Source organism: Serinus canaria, chromosome Z (genome assembly GCF_022539315.1).
Source record: "Serinus canaria isolate serCan28SL12 chromosome Z, serCan2020, whole genome shotgun sequence".
NCBI classification, from domain to species: Eukaryota; Metazoa; Chordata; class Aves; order Passeriformes; family Fringillidae; genus Serinus; species Serinus canaria.
In genome coordinates, this window is record NC_066343.1 from 39,999,865 (window position 1) to 40,017,799 (window position 17,935).

General features: G+C 39.8%; 1 protein-coding gene across 4 annotated transcripts in view; it reads left to right on the forward strand.

The window, feature by feature from the left end:
- Positions 1-17,935, forward strand: part of TLE1 (TLE family member 1, transcriptional corepressor) — a 77,075-nt gene that overhangs the window by 22,530 nt on the left and 36,610 nt on the right. The window lies entirely within an intron of this gene.

The window sequence follows — 17,935 nt, forward strand, 5'->3', positions numbered from 1 at the left end:
ATGGAACCAGTTAATCCATCTGTGCTTAAAATTACATCCCAACTGGAGATGGAAAAAAAAAAATAGGAGAGAGGGAGGATTAAAAGAATGAGCCTCAGCTTGAAAATGCTCCTTTCATCAGTTTCTCAATTGCAGATCTGCAGTCGGTTTGCCTGTGGTAAGCTATTGGCAGTCAATTAGGTGAAATAAACTGGGAGGGTGACCTTCATTTCCTTTTAATAGCTTTTCCTCCCTGAAATGGGGAGCTTCAGTGGATTTTCAGCTTAAATTTTATTCAAGCTGCTTTATTACACTTGACAGATTAGCTTTGCATAAACATACCCCCCCTTCAAATCTGTGCTGTTTTTCCTTCGTATCAAATTTTGACTGTTACTTAGTTGATTTGCTAATCACATCTTAGAAACCCACACAATTACATCTGTATTTGTCAGAATCTCCTCTATGCTTTGCTCGTGTAATGAATTAGTTTATGAATACCTGATTTGATCTTTGAAATGCGCCACATGTACATTTGTGTTATTCGATTAACAAAGATTAGAGAACTTTACTTTCTTACATTTTTTAAAACAAATTGCTTCTTGAGGATGAAAATGGAATGGAAAACCCTTCATTATGAGCTAGTTTTAAAGAAGAGTTTATGCAGCAAAAGGAAACATATTAAAACATTTTTAAGGATTCTTTATTGCCCTAAAATAGTGCTACTTAGAGAAACCAAATTTTTCTATCTCAAGCATGTCATCTGCTTCTTTTTAATGTCCACACAATAGTCATAAAAGCCATAGGATCTACAAGTACCACATGCAATTAAGATCTCTGGGGGTTTTGGGGAGCAAGGAGGGAAATTTTAGGGCAGAAAGAGTAGGCTCTAACATTTTTGTTTCATAATCATCTAAGATTTACCTGAAGAAATACTTTCCTGTGTCTTTTGAAAGACTCCTGACTGATGCCATACAAATCCAAAACTGTGAGTGAAGAAATTAACATGCTGGGCACCAAATTTGTTTGACCACGTAGGTGCATGTATTTACATAATGCCAAAATTAGATGTATGTTCCAGGGATCTTTTACAGTCCTATTAATCAATAGTTACCTTGTGCTGCACAATAAGTTTCATGCTTTGACATATGCTTGGTTTTGTTTGAAAGGGACAGTGTATGTCCTGGAAAATCTGAATAGCATAAAATCAGGCTGACAATGCAGTGGACCTGTGCTCCCCCTCACTGAGCACTCAGGGTGTCAAGCCCTTTCCCCAGAGGGGGGGACACATCAGAAGCCTGTCTGTTCCTACAAGCGGCAGCTGCACCGAGGGTGAGCACAGCGCAGTTTGATAGCAGCTGTCAGTATTGTTCAGGGGCCCCACTTAGTGTGAAGAACAATGGAAGGGCCATGCTGCTAAAGTGCAGTGTCTTTCAGGATAAGAAAAGATATAGTAATTTAACGGTTTAGACACCTATTATGGGCTTGAAAGATCATCAGACTTCTTTTCAGAGTGCAAGCAGGCTGGACCAATCTGTAACAGTAGAAGATGCAGTTGAGGGGCTTCTGGTGCCACACGACCTAAAATACAGGCATATGATAATTCTTGAGGATAGGAGGGAAGTTTCATTTTGCTACCTGGTACTAACTAAATAAAATTCTGCATTTTTGCCAGGATTTGCCTTTTTTCCCCTCTTCCTTTCTGTCCCTAAGGGTCATTGTTTCCTGACACCAGATGATTCAAGGGTTTCCCAATTGGCTTCCTTCAGTTAGAGAAGTTCATGTTACTTCTGTGCAATATATGACTTCTGGAAGAGAACAAAGACTTTTAAATTACTGGGAAAAATGTTTTGAAGTGCAAAATTATTTTGAACTATATTTATTTTATACTTTTTATTTCCAGTTGAAAAGAGGGAAGCCTTTTAGAGGACAGACTATGAGGATAGAGACTTAGAGTTTCACAGGACCAAGATTTTTCAGAGAATTTGACTACAAAATCAAAAGCCAGCCTTTGGAATAGGTGTATATTAAGCATGTACAAAACAGAATGAATAAATTGACACAATTTTTTAAGAAAGTAATATAGTTGGACTCAGTGAGCTTGCAAGCAGTGCTAATCCTCTGTGTTGATTAAAAATTCTTCAGTAAAAAGCCCTGGATGATGTTTGGTTATTAGCAGTCATACTGCTGGCCTTACACTTATCCTACCTGTTTTTGAAAGCTTTTACTGTCAGCCATGGGTTAGCCATGTGGCTAAACAATTTCCTTTCAATTTTTTTTAAAATAGCACCATTTAATATTTATTATATTAGAGTAGAACGAAGTAGCAATTTTGCTAGATAAATAATGAACAAAGCAGAAACCCTAACTAAAAGGATAAGTGCCCCCATTAACTCCTTGGCCTTGCTGCAGCTGCAGGCAGTACCCACTTCTGCAGTTAGGGAAGACTCTAGATCATGGTATGAAAGAATTAGCTAGACTATTATGGTGTAACTTGAAGGCTTGTTTTGGTTTTTTTGTGAGTGGTTTGGGTTTTTTTGTGTTTTGTTTCACTGTTTGCTTGGTTTTTTGTGGGGTTGTTTTTGTGAGATGCATCTAGAAAATAACAGGTTCGTGTTAGGGAGTATAAGTGACAGCTAAATCAGTATGTCTAGGTGTGAACAATGGAAGATTAGATTTACTTTCCAATCAATAAACTTGTTTTATGAGTCAAATATGCAAATATCTGAATGAGAAATATGAGCAGCAAACAGGAAACTTTCTTCAGCGCAGTATTTTGGATGTATGATTTCAGCATACCACTGAGAAGCCAGGTATGTCTTGTTTTTCCTGTTGAGGTGTGTTGCCAATGACTTAGTGAAATATGTATCTTTTGGACTGACAGTTCTCCTGAGACAGATTGAGTTGTTGGCCTCCGAGAGGCCTCTCCACTGTTGCATGAGGTGATTGGCTAAAGGATTAGCAAGATGTGGGATTATTTTTTCTCTCTGGGCTGTGGTTGCCAGCTATCTCTGGGATTGTAGTGTGTGAAGCTTAAGAGGATGAGGTTAACCTCTTGAGGGTTTATTCTTATGAGTGTGTAGTTAATCCTTAGAAAGCCTATAAATAACTAGGCTGTATGTTTCATTATGAAATAGAAATACAGACTAGAGCAGAAATGAATGCAGAATTTAGTGCAGGGGAAGAGCTAAGCAGCTGTAGCATTACTTTAGATCCTTCTCAGGCATGATCTGCATTATGTGCTGAAGGAGGGGAAATTGCCTAGTTCTTTAAATTAAATAAAATGAGATCTAGTAAGCACAAGACACTCTCCTCACTTTTAGCATAAACTCCATAACTGCAAGTCTAAATTACTGAACTCTGGCAATAGGAGCTCTTTTGTGTAGCAACATCCTGTGTTATTCTTCATATTTTAGAACATATAGAAACCTTAGTTTTATTCTAGGATTCATGGTAGTTACTTTTGGAATAGAAAGGCTGTGAACTTAGTTTACCAGTTTAAAATAGAAAGCAAGGAAGGTAATACTCAGTATTACTCAGCGTAATACTGAGTGTTCCCAAAATACCAGTCCCCAAACAATGGTCAGATTTTTACTGTTAGTGCCACTGCGCTTGGAGGAAAAATATGGAAGTGGTATTGATACTTATTGGTAGCTTGGCCTACTCAAAAGGGAAAATCTGGGAGAAGGTGGGTAAAATATGAAAGAATGGTATTAATCAAACTTGGTTTCCTTTTGACACCTCACCCCCACACACCCACTCTCTGTGGACTGATGGGAAATGAAGAATCTTGAAGCAGCAATATAGAGGAAGGTAGTATCTAAACAAGACCATTTTCTGCAGAAGAAGGTATTCTCAGTAATTTTGGAGAGGGCAAAATTGCATCCCAAAGTCAAATGGAATTGAGTGGCCGGCCAGACCTCCTTTGTCTGGCAAGGCTTCATGTGGGTTGAATAGAAAAAACCTTCACCTTGGTTCTTGCCCAAAAAGAAAAACAAAAGAACTTCAGGTGGCTCTCATCAAGATCTAGTATCTAAACTACAAGTCAAAAGTGAGATCAAGTATACAGCTGCAAATTTGTGAAGCCGAAGAGCTTTCAGGAAAGGAGTGAAAGTATGACAGTTGAACAAAAACATTGCTAACTAGTTCTAAAAACTGGAGATATGCAGCTGCAAATGTGAATGCAGAGAGAAGGCAGATTCTTACGGGACAACATGTGGGGTATCAAATGTGAGTTGGTACCTCTTGCTAGATTCCTTTTTTTGAGTGTGTTGGGGATATAATTTGTACACTTTGAATGCTATAGATCTCAAAACTGGTCTGTTTCTCAGCAGAGGTGAAGTAATTTTGGTGGTAAAATGTGTTTGTGATAATAGTGAAAAAAAGAAGTCAAATTGGAGCATGTGGTTTCAGGAAGGGTTAGATAGAGGTTTTGATATTGAAGAGTTGATTGATTCATTTTGTATACTTGGCTTGAAATTATTCGGTTTGACTAGGTTAGAAAGAATGGTTTTGGTGAAATATAAGGGGCTGAAGTTGGATACAAGTGCTGGAATAGTGCAGTTGAAAACAAGAATTTGCAGAATGTGGTAGGAGCAGTATGCATATGAATTCATATATGTAATTGGCATAGAGGGTAAGTTATTTAATCCTGGAGGGAAGTACTACTTCCTCAACAAAGTGATTTAACTCACCTCTCTTGACTCAAGTGTATAAGCAGAATAGCTTACGTGCTTTGAACATAGTGGTAAAGTGGATGATATTCATAAAAATGAAGTTTTCAAGTAAAAGGAGACAAAATGAAGAGATGTACATAATTTTTCTTTCTTAGAAATGTCTGCTTTGCTTTCATACTTAGTGAGATATGTGGGGGAATTGGAGTAGATAAAGAGTGAGTAGCCTGAGATAAAATATGATGTAACCTTCAGTACTTGTCTGGAAAGCTGTTGGAAATGTGGTGTGTTGGGAGGAGGGAGGAGTTGGGTGGGAGAGCCGAATTGGTTGGTTGGTGCAGACAAGGAAAATTCAGCTTGGACTGCATATGAGGAGACATGAAATGTAAAGAATTTAGTTGAAGGATGAAGAATGGTTATGTCCATGGAGCTGTCACATCCCAGCATGAATACGAGTAGAGAAAGTTGTAGGGAGTTAGTATGTTGAACAATGTAGAGCTGCAGGTTGGCCTGCTTTGCAGTAAAAGTGGTGCAAAGAATGAACCATACAGATTTTTGAGAAGGAAACGCTGATAAACTGAGGTGAACTAATTGCCACTGGGAGTGATGTGGAGTGCACAGGCAAAACACACCTCTAACTAGGTGCCAGTGTCAATAATGGGGTCACTTGAGAGTAGGAAGGCGCAGAAAAAGATGCAGGTGGAGGAAGAATAGGGGCACACAAGTACTGTAAATAATAAACATTGGACTTGTACAAGAAAACAGCAACCTCCTTGCTATGTTTTTCATGGAAGACAAGCAAGACAGACTTGAGATAGGGACTTTGTGGGAGGACTAGACAAGAAGCTTGCTTTCCTTACTCTTGAGTAGGGAGAGGCTAGCATAGGCAGTTCAGATAACTTTAGGACAAAGTAAAAGCACAACACAGATGGTTGTTTATCCACTGTGTTTTTCCACAGTAACTCTTCAATATACATAAGAGTTTCTTTCAATTGCAGAATTTCTGCTCTCTAGTAACTGCATTATTTTTTAATTTTTCAGAGTACTTGCTGAACTACCAAGGTCATTATCTTGTGTAACAGTTAATTGCCTGAAATTAATACTCAGCTGCCTGAAACAGTATCTCATACTATTTATAAAGGTGCTGGCTAACTGGCTTTTCAGACTGAGTACGTACCAGCAGCAGTTGTGAGGAAGTAAGAAATGTAAAGAATTTAGCAAAAGTGCTTAAATGCATGTTCAGAAGTAGTTGTTGTTTGGTGTGTCAAAGTTGTTATGGAATGTAGAGAAAACACACAAGCTTCTGGTTTTGGCTTGGAATACAGAATAAAGATTGGTGTGCTGCTTTTCTTATGACTGTCTTATTCTTTACTTGTTGGTGTCTCTGAAATGCTTTTGTAGTTAGTAGTGGCTGGGACAAAAGGATAGTGAGTTTAATTTCAAATTCTCTATTTAACTTGTGGATTTTAATTTACAAGAAGCCTTGCTACTTAATAATTTCTGTCATGTTCAGCAAGAGTTAAATTTCTGGAGACTAAAAGAGCCTGGAAGGAAAATAAATACTTTTTAAGATAATCATACATCAGTAATAAAACCCTCTAGAGTAATATCTGTAAGTCATTTCCAAATTGGTGCATGCTTGAACTAGTTGTTTTTGGCAACTGTGCAGTAGGAGCGTGCTTTTGAAGTGTTGTTGGATGGTGGTGGTATGCTAACAGTAGCTAAAAAGGCAAATACTAGATTTGAGGTTAGGAGGTGAGTAATAGCAAGAATTTATGATTGCCGCAGAAATGAAATGTGCTGGCAGTTTCTGCAGAGCAGAAGCAGTGTGTGCTGACAGCTTCATTCTACAGACTTCAGGCTTGCATCTGAGCCTTCAGAGAAGGCAACATATACTTGTCTAAAATTAAAGAAAAGCTTTGTTCTTGAACTGACTTACACTGACAGGAGGAACATGAATGGTTTCAGAGAACCAGCATTTGTCTTGTCTGGACCAGGAGATTTTAAGGTCATCTTCTGCTACTTTTAGACTGTGGTTCTGAATTTGTTACTTTGTTTTAGAGTCTGGGAAGTCCTTTGGTGGAGACATGTCTTCCCGAGCAAGGATCATTTTTTCTATGGTGACTCTGACTCTACCCTTCCTGTCCTGTGGCATCTGTTTTTTACAAAGGATTGTCTGGCTCTTCCATTGGGGTAGTCCTTCTCTCCTGGTTGCCTTTGGCTTTGCTGTTTATCCCTTATTTCTTCAGAATTTTAGCTAAGAAATAAAAAAAGAAACCAACAACAAGATTTTTATCTAAGTTAAAAACAAGGAAAATAACATAATTAATACAAGGACCCTTAAAAACATGGTCTTGTGATTCAGTTCTATTTGGTTTTTTGGGGTTTCTTTGAAGTGTTTGAGACAGGAATTGTTCTTAAATGAGCCATGGAATACACATTTTTTGTATGTACAAACACACCGAAGAGCTACCTTTTTACATAAAAGTATAAACACTCAATATATATAACATACACAGAACAGTACATGTAATACATACTAAGAGTTGTGTGTAGCAATATGTTAGTGATACACTAAGATGTAAAATACTGTATGTATGTCATGTGAAGTATGGTGTGTTTGTACATACAAAAAAGGTTAGACAAGCAAAAGAGCTTATTTAGTTTGTGGGCTGCTTGTTGTGTTGCTCTACTCATGCTTCTGGGTCTGCACGTGGTACCGAGTTTTACCTTGACTTGCATTGCCTAAAAGCACAGGGGAAGGAAGAAAACCCTTTTCTGTTGGCAAAAGCCTTTGTGTGGGTGCAGCTATGGTAGGGGAGTGTTGCACTTTGGGGAGAAGATGTCACTGAACTGGAAGAATTCCATCTGCTGGCGATGCCCTTCATCCTTGGGGCAGGGCTCTGCCTGCATGTGGTGGGATGATCCACTGAGGCTCCCCAGCCTAGGAGGCTGCTAGTGCAGATCTTCCATGTGCTCACTCCAGTGAAAATACCAGTCCTGCTGGCAGTGCTATATGATTATTCCCCATATGATAATGGGAAAACCTGCCATTTAAGAATTATCACTAAAAATTTGGTAAATATTTCCTTGCTGGTCTTTAGTAGAAAAACAGCCAATGGGCTTATTCACTAGGTGTGGTGGCAAATGATTTGGGTGGGGCCACCCACACCTGTCATTTACTGTTTACAAAAGTGATCTGAAGTGTATTATCTCTTATCTTTCTAATTCTGGTGCCTGGGCTTGTCCTCAAAGATGCCTGGAGGAAAGGCAGTGAAGCCTAGCTGTTTACAATAAGACAGGAAGGCCCAGAGTCCATAAGAGTTGCTGCTCAGACAAAGGGAAAGATAAGAGTCCTTTCTCCCTTGCGACAAAGAGTGGTGATGTGGAAACTAATCAAATATTAATAAATTACCCTTGAATGTTATTTTTAAAATATTTTTGAATTACATTGGGAAGCACTGAAGACCCGTTTCTTAGTTCTGTAAATTACAGTATTTAAATTTAGGTGTGGGGGGGATCCTGTGATTCAGCAAAAGTACTGTGTATGTACTGGCGGTGGCTATGTAATTAAGAGCAGCCCAGGCCTTTCTGTTGTTGGAAGAATGTTGTTTTTCTCTTCATGTTGAAAAATTCAAAATTTCTCATAAAAGTAGAAAATATTCCAGAATGCAAGCCAAAGAGTACATATGTACAAAATCAGAATCAAAGAATGGGTAAGGTTGGAAGGGACTGCAGGGGGACATCTGGTCCAGCCTCCCTGCTCAAGCCAGGTCATCTCAGAGCACATGGCACAGTACTGTGTCCAGATGGTTCTTCAATTTCTCCCTTGAGGGAGACTCCAAAACCTTTCTTGGCAGCCTGTGCCAGTGCTCAGTCACCTGCACAGTAAAGAAGTTCTTCCTTGTGTTTAAGTGGAGCTTCAGGGGCTTCAGTTTGTGCCCATTGCCTTTTGTCCTATTGCTCAGCACCCCTGAGCAGAGCCTGGATCCATCCACTGACACCCTCCCTTCAGATACTGACAGACACTGATGAGCACCCATCTGTCTTCTCTTCTTGAGGCTGAACAGGCCCAGCTCTCTCAGCCTTTCCTCATATGAGAGGTGTTCCATTTCCTCAATCACCTTAATAACTTCACCAGGTGAAGGCTTCACTAGGGCTTAGTAGAAGGGCTGGATCACCTCCCCCAGCCTGCTGGCACTGCTCTTCCCAGTGCACCCCAAGGACACCATTGGCTTTCTTGGCCACCAGGACACACTGCTGGCTCATGGACAGCTTGCTGTCCACCAGGAACCCTCAGGTCCTTCTCCACAGAGCTGCTTTCCAGAAGATCAGCCCCCTGCCTGTGCTGGTGCTTGGGGTGATTCCTCCCCAAGTGCAGGACCCTACATTTGCCCTTGTTAGGTTTCCGAAGATTCCTCTCTGCTCTGTCTCCACCCTTTTGAGGCCCTTCCGAAAGGCTGCACTCTGGGGTATGGCCACTGCTCCAGCTCTGTGTCATCAGTGACCTGCTGAGGAGGTGTCTGTCCCCTTGTCCGAGTCACTGATAAGCAAGTTAAACAATAGTGACGTCATTTTGAGCCTTGGGGTACAGGCTTCCAGTTGGGCTTCATGTTGTTTTGAAGTAGGTTCATGCACTCCTTTGAGCATGTTGCTGGCCCTTCTGTATCTTATTTTTTTATTTTAATAGTTAGTGACACAGGAGCTTACTGTACTTACAGTGGAGCACTGAAATACAGCTTCTCTGTCTCACATCTTACCTTAGAGCTGAAATTAATTTGTGAAAAAAGGACAATTTGGGGGGTGTATGTGGCCAGCTGCTTTTATTCCAGTATAGCATCAGTTTTTTTTATGCAACCCTTTACTGCTTAAAAATGTTGTTGTGCAATTGGTGCTTATTAATGTGGTTTGTGTTGTCTGAACAAGCAAAAACAGGAAATGGGAAAAACTTAGAAGAGCTTTCTGTTCAGAAATTTAACAGACTTGAGTTAACTTACATCTTCTTTCTGATGTTTGCTTGGATATTTGCTTTCTGACATAAATTCTCTTCCCACTAAAGTTCTGGGGTTTCATTTGCTTCTTTTGTGGGAGTAGAAAATCAGTGTAAAGACCCCAAGACACTACCCTATACCTCCTTTAAGACAGTACCCTATATCTCCTTTAATAAAGCATGAAAAAGGAAGAGGATTTTACCCATGAGACAGCTGGACCTTTACATAATCATGCCACTGCTGCACAAATTCTGTATGTGTGAAATATACGGCTTTGACTAGCTTTTGCCAATGTCGTCCTTTTATGGACTTAAATTTCTATAGTACAATGACATTTCATGTGGTTTATAGATGGAAGAGACTTGCTGAAGACACTATTCTTTGTTTCTGAAAGGGCATTCTCTTCCCACATTAGGCACTGTGGCTTTTGCACATAAGGATAGTTTTCAAACTTCTACAAACCCACATTCTTGGCTCATTAGCTAGGCATGCCATGGTGGGCAATCTAGAGGCTGTTTACTGTCTGAGAGTGTGGCTTTCTTCCTGTCAGAATAAAGGATTTAGAAGATGAGGAAGCAAGGAAAATTGACCAAAAAAATATTTCAAAGTAAGTAGTTAGAAAATTAGGAAATTACAGTAGTACCTGACTTACTTTTCTAAAACTTGTTCAAACAGGGAGACAAGAGTAAGCAGTGAGAATTGGCACATGGTCTCGTGGCAGGCCTGTCACTAGCAGGGGGCTACAAAGTTGATGAAGGAACTGGACCATCTCACTTACAAAGAAAGGCTTACAAACTTGTGCCTGTTCAGCCTCAAGAAGAGATGATTGAGATGACAATGATGTCCTCGCCATTGTCTATCAGTATCTGAAGGGAGAGTGTCAGTGGATGGATCCAGACTCTGCTCGGTGGTGCTGAGCAATAGGACAAGAGGCCACTGTCACAAACTGATGCTGTGAAAGTTCCATTTGAATATAAGGAAGAACTTCTTTACTTTGTGGGTGACCTAGTGCTGGAACAAATTGTCCAGAGATGTTTTGGAGTCTCCCTCACTGAAGATATTCAAGAACTACATAGGCACAATCCTGTGCCACATGCTCTGGAATGACTTGGCTTGAGTAGGGAGGTTGGACTAGATGTCCTCCTATGGTCCCTTGAAGCCTCAGGCATTCTGTGATTCTGCAGTCTGCAAATCATAAAATTGGTAAGGTTGGAAGAGACCACTGGAGGTCATCTGATCTACTTGCTCCTGCTTAGACAAGATCACCTAGGGCCGGTTATGCAGGACTATGTCCATACAGCTTTTGAGTATGTTCAAAGATGAAAACTCCAAAGAGCCCTAGGTAGCCTGTGCAAGGGCTCGGTCAAAAATGGGTGTGTTCTAATGTTCAAGAACTTCCTATGTGTTAGTCTGCACCCATTGCCTCTTGCCTTTCACTGGGCTATCATTGGTGATGGGTTATAAAGGTAAGGGACTGGGGTATGTTGTATGAGGAGGGGTTGAGAGACCTGAGGACCATTGAGCCATTTCTAGGCATGTTAGATGCTCTCTGTTTTGTTCATGTCTCATGCATGGAGAAACCCAGAACAGGACTGGTAATGGTAATCCAGCTGTAGTTCTCACAGTGATAAGTATAGAAGGATCCCCTCCCTAGACCTGCTGCAATACTTTGTTTAATGCAGTCCAAGATGCCATTCACCTGCTTTTCCACAAGGGAGCTTGCTGCTGGCTCATGCACAATTTGGTATGGAAGGACCTTTTCTGCAAGGCTGCTTCCTAGCTGTGTGGATTCCAACATATATGAGTTTATGGTATTGTTCCACCTGTTGCAGGTTATTGCACTTGCCCTTGCTGAACATCATGAGATTCCTGTGAGTCCATCTTTCCCGCCTGCTGAGCTGTCTGTGAATGTTATCTCAGCTGTCTGGTGTATCAGCCACTCTTCACAGTTGTGTACAGTCAGCAAAAGAAAGCAAACTCAGACCTTAGTTTTGTAAATTGCTGAAGTGGTACTGAAGATTAGGGCTGAAATAGGTCAGAAGGAAGTGTCATGTGGGGACTATTAACACTCTTTGTGTGGTGATATTATCAAGGAAAGAAGCATCAAGAAGGAAACATGACAGCTGCTGACAGAGCAAAATTGGGAAATGGAGCAGTAAGCAGTGCATATTTGGTATTTCATAAATAAATCTGTTTACCTATAATAGAAAGGTTTGCATTGGAAGAAGTGTTCAAAGATCAAACCAAACCCCTCTGCCATGGGGACAGGAATGCCTTCCATGAGACAGGTTGCTCAAAATCCCATCCAGCCTTGACTTTGAGCACTCCCAGGGATGGGGCATCCAGTGTCTCACCACATACAATATAAAAGTTTTGTCATTGTGTCCAATGTAAACTTATCACCTTTCAGTGTAAAACCACAGCCTCTTGTTCTGTAGCTACAGGCCCTGGTAAAAAGTCTCTTTCCATTTTCTTACGGACTCACTTTGTGTATAAAGATCACAGCAAGGTGTTCCTGGTGCCTTCAGGCTAAACAACCCTATCTTTGTCTTTTTTTCTTAGGAAAGGTGTTCCAGCCCTCTTGGATCATTTTTGTGGGCCTTCTTTGAAACTGCTGTAGCAGGTTAATGTCTTTCTTGCACTGTTGACCCCAGAGCAGGCCATGATACTCCAGTACTTCCCTCTCATGATGTAGAGGGAAGAAGAGGAACAGAACCACTTCCTTCGACCTGCTGGCCAAATTATTTTGATGCAGCCTAGGATACAGCTGGCTTTCTGGGCTTCAGATGCAGTAATCCAATGATTCATCTTTTAGCACCCTCCAGTCCTTTTCAGCAGGGCCATTCCCAACCCCTTCATCCCCCCGGTCTAGGAATTATTACAGACATTGCATTTGGCCTTGTGGAACCTCTTGAGAACCTCCTAAAATGGTCCCACTTCTTGGGCCTGTCAAAGTCCATCTTGATGTCACCTCTTCCCTTAAGTGAATCAATTGCACTGCACGGCTTGCTGTCATCTGCAAACCAACTTGCGGAAGGCACAGTTTTTTCAGTCCCATTTCCTGTGTTGTTGATGAAGGTGTTGAGCAGTGTTGGTCACATTTTGCGCTCCTGAGGGACCCCACTCATTACTGTTTTCCACAGAGGTGTGAAGCCATTGACTCTCTGGGTTAAGTTTTGTTGACTCTTCAGATGCAGTCATCCATCCAGTTCCTCATCCATGTAATAATCCATCCCTCAATGCACTATTTCTTTGAGTGGCAAGAATTTTATGAGGGGCCATGTCAAAGACATGCCAGAAGTCTTAAGTAGATGGTATCTTTTACTGTTCCTGTGTCCATGAGTATAGTCACTTTTGTAGAAGAATGAGAATATGTTCTTCCAAGTGATTGTTTGTTGTCCTGAAATGTGTTCTTCCCTATAGCTGAAATACTCTTTGGAAAGTACTTACAGAAATTTAAATGTAAGTATTAATTCACAGCTTAGAGGGTCTATTGAGTTTCCTCCTGCCAAATTTGACTGTGGGTTGTACGTACAGGGCTTTTGTTTTTTTAGGGATTAGGGAAAAAATGGAATGTGAAAGGAGCGTAGTCTTGAGTTCCTTCCTTTTTTGAAAGGTTATATTTGCACTACTGGTTTTAAGAATATTTCTAAACAGTGAGGGAAAAGGTTATTCCTTGATCAACTACCTGTATGTGCTCAGACACTGTCCCTCTTGTGTTTGTTGGCTGCAGATATTTGATGCAGACTCTCATTTCCTTAAGAAATTCAAGGAAGCAAATGAAAGACCAGAAGATGTTCCTTTGGAAAGGAAGTGAATATGATAATGAAACTGAACACAGTAATATGTGTTTTTCTCTCATGTCTTTCTGTCTGCTTGAGTTTAACAAAATCACATTTCTTCTGTTTTACAAAAGTTGACATGAAATAGCGTCCTTTACATTTTAGGTCTCTAAATGACTTGTTTTTTCCAGATATTTTTTCAGAACACCTCTATGGAAGTTGGAGGCAACTGTTGATAGTATTACTGATAAGTAGTACTGATAGTAGTGCTGATAAGATTTTGGAATAATTTTTCTGTGTTTATGTTTCTGTGGGTTTTTTTCCTGTGTTTATTCATGTGTTTATTTAGAAAAGCACAAGAGAAGTCAGCTCTTGTAGTCTGAGACAAAGCACAATCTTTTCACCACCATTCATTTACAATCACATGTGAATTTTTAATTCAAGAGACACAGAAAAGTACATCATACATCTGTTTAAGAACAGAGGAATGCTCTAAGTGCATAATGATAAGGATTAAAAACCATATATTTAAGTGAAAAGGGTGTCAAAGTGAAACCAGGTGTTTGAGACTTCACCAGAGCTGCTTTAAGGTGAGGAGTGGGATTGTAAGAGCTTGTTCTCTGTCTTTATGAGCAAGGAGCCTAAGGGAGACCTATCACTGTTTAATTATAGGAGCTCTGTTTCACAAAGACATACTAACTCTGTCTTTGGAAGTCCTTGTCGGAGATTGAAAATGCAATTCCACATTTTAAGTCTTGATTAAAGATCTCTTCATAGCTGGACTTTTCCTAAAGTGTGGGAGATGAAAAGCTGTACTACCTTTAAAATTGTTAGGACATGCTTGGTCCGAGACAGTAACGCTGTTTATTATATGCCGAGTTTCTGGGTCTTTATGGTTTAGTTATGGAGACACTGGGAAATAAAAATCTGAGGCAATAAAACCTACACGTAAACAGTACAGTAATATGAGTTTGTAATTCCTTTTCTCCCTTTGCAAATATGTAGAACTTCTGGGTTTGCACCAAAATGGTGGGTGAACTACAGATATTTTTAAAATCGCTGCTGTGGCTAATTATCTTAAGTGCAGTCACTTAAGTATGCATCATTGCACTCTACCTTCCCACTTTCCTCTGAAAGTGGACACAGCCTTTGCTCTGCAAGTAATGATAATAATTGGTACTAAGACAGACCTGTTACTCATCCTTTTTTGAGCACATTTCTTATGGCAGATGTCTAGTTTTTAATTAACTGCTAATGAACATGCCTAGTAGACCATGGTACTGCTGCCAGCCTACTCCGTTTTATATCTCACTGCTGCTAAGCTCTTAAAAGGTTACAGAGCAGGCATTAGTGTCTTTGAAGTGATGGGAAAGTGATTATATGCATAACATAATTGTTTGTAGGATCTACTATGGCAAATGTTTAGTTGCTAAATGCATCTGGTGAACATTGCTGTTATCCCTCTCCCTGGTCTTTATTTTCTTCCTTTGTGTGCAGCACATATTCCTTTTATCCCTTCTACAAAGATAATACAGTATGCTTTTAAAAATTTAAGTTTTTTAAATAAAAAGAATATGAACTTCTGGAAAGCATCATCTTTATGGATGATCCCTCATCTCTTAGGGAGAACTTCAAGCCTGTTATGAATAAATAACACATAAGCAATAAATCAGTATATTAAAGCCCTGAACAGCAACGAACATCAGACAATAAAAATGAAATCATGACATAACTTTGGTGGCTTAAAAGACCATGATCAGGATTTCAGTTTTAAGTCAGTTTCATGTACTGCCATATTTACAGGTCTTTGTGTACCATGCCTGTAAGTAACCATTTGCAAAGCTACAAAAACGTGCAGAGCAGCTTTGCAATGCACTTGCAGCTCTCACACTGCACCTTGCCCATTGCTCCCACTGTGTGCAATACCACCAGAGAGCACAGAGCACAACCCTTCCACTCTCAGCTTCAGAACCTTTTATAGAGCATTCATCTGTTCCTCATTTCTCAGACTGTCATAATGTGTGGGATGTAGGCTACAAACCAGAGCCAGGGAAATGGTAGGTAATGTGTCCCTGACATTTCTTAAAATGTTAACCTGTGCTTCCTGAAATTGAGTTAACTTGTTTGCTAATTAAACCAAGCAGGAAAGAGATGAATAAAGGTTATCTTCATACACTTCCCAAATGGTAGGGGCAAGAATGGAAACAATTGAATTCCTGTTCCCTGTTTCAACCTTCCCGTGGTCACTCTGCAAAAGAAGCTAGTTTGAGCTTATTGCTAGAGAAGGGAGGAGGCTTTTCGCTATGAAACAAGTTGGGAAGGAATAATTCACTTTTTATTCTTAGGCAGTTGCACATAAAACTAGGTAATGTGGGGTGATAGTGCAGCTGGGAACAAGTAAGACTGATGCCAGCAAAGCTGCACAGTACTGCCGACTGAAGTTGCCTCAGAGCAAGACTGCAGATGACTGACCTAGCTGAAGTGGTCAATGAGGAAGGAGGTGATTAAATCACCATCTCTGAGAGAGACTGCCAAAATATCAGGTTATCCCCTATTTTGAGGAAATGTGGAAACTACTGAAGTCTCATTAAAGTCTGTGTGGAGAGGGATTGTTCTTTAGAGGCTGGATTCAAAAAACAAGCAAAACCCCCAACCAAACCTCTGTAGACCTGTCAGACCTTACAGTGCTCCTTACTGATAGTTCTTCAGTTAAGTGTAGCTTCACATGCAAAAACTGATTGATATTGTAGAAAGTAGTCGACTGTGTTAACTACTTTAAAAAAATGTTTCCTAATGCTTCTTTCAAATGTTGCCTTTTGTAAACACATTAAATTAGAAGAAGAATAATAAATTCTCTTTTTACCTTGTTTTCTAAACATACTGAAAAGGGTGATGATCAGATGTATGTTTTGAAGTTTAGACTAGCACGGCTTTTTATGCAGCATTCAAAAATAAATTCCTGGTATGTGGTGTGAGAAGGATTTGGTAAACAGGGGGCTTTATAGAATTGACTAAATGGATTGTGGTAAATTTAAAGATTGTCTTGTAATTTGAAATAAGTAAATGATTGCTGCATGACAGCTGGGACAGCATAAAAGTGAAAAATTAGCAAGTGTGGTGCAGAGTTCTTGAATGTCAGCCCCTGTGTCTGCATAATTTTATAAACAGCTCAAGGCAAGTCTTGGGATAAGGTTATGAGAAGTAAAAGTGTAGGAGTTCAGTAGTAATATATATAAACAGTAATAAATAGTTCATTCATATTCCAGTAGATATTATACAGGTGTTGTTGACAGGTTGTCTTGAAAAGACTTCACACCTAAAGAAACAGATTAAATATTTCTGTATTATTTTGAGTTGAGTTTTTTTGGTCCAGTACATGAAATATTGTAAGCTGCAGTCCAGGTATGACTTCAGTAGCTGCCAGCAGTACTGTAAAAATTTTGCATGCTATTACAGGACCACTGGCATTCACCTGGTCAAACTTGAGTTCTTCCTTTTCAGACAGGATGTTTATTTGTCTCCTTTTCTATCCATTGGAAGGCACTCTAGCTTTTTCCTGGTATCTGTCTTGAGCAGAGAGAGAGTGGAGAGTGGCCAAGGTGGAGAGGATTGTCCTGTCTTCTAGTCACATGTCCAGACACAAGGAATCAGGAGAGAGAGGCAGAATACCTGTTAACTTGGAGCAGATTATGGGAGCTATGACTAAGCTAAAGGTGCTTTTGAAGCTTCATTTAAAAAAAACCAAAAAACCTGTGCTTAGCATTTTAGGCAAATTAAATGGCTATCTGAACTTGGTAAACATTAATAAAACCATGTGGAAGCTTTAACTAGAAAATATCTTAATATTTAAGCTATAGGGAAGACATTCTAATGTAAAAACTCTGTTTCTAAAATTATTTACAGATTATTTTAGCAGATTGGTTACAGGGTTATATGTCCACTCATCATGATTTTGATCTTGGAAGCTCCTTTGAAAACAGGGTGGAGGTGTTCACTAATACCATGTTTTTTGTTGAGAATACAATGCTATCTAAAATAGCTGGATTTTCAGCTCAAAGCTAGCTCCTAAACAGTCTTAAGTCATGAATAATTTCCCCTCTTTCCCTTAAAAACCTTGGCTAGACTGAAATGCAAATTAAACTTTACAAAATATGAAATTAATTTTATCTTTTACATTCTTTAATATTCAGGATAGAAAGGTACTTGCTGCTTCCAAACTTGGGGAAGAGAGGGATGTGAGTTAAAATCAGTCTTCCCACTGGGGCTTTTTTTTTTTCAGAGCAGTGACATGACTTTCTCTAGAAAGGGAAAGGTGTTTGGTGGTTCTGCTGCTGTTCTTTGTTGCCAGAGATGCTGTGGCGGGCAGTAGCTGCCTGAAATATCCTATAATTGCTGAACTTATGCGTCAGGCTGCAAAATAAGTATCCAGCTAGCTTTTCTGAGATGTGATCAGAATTGTCCTCAGACAGCATGATAGAGTGCAGTGGGTTAAAGGGGAGGGGCTAGATTAAGA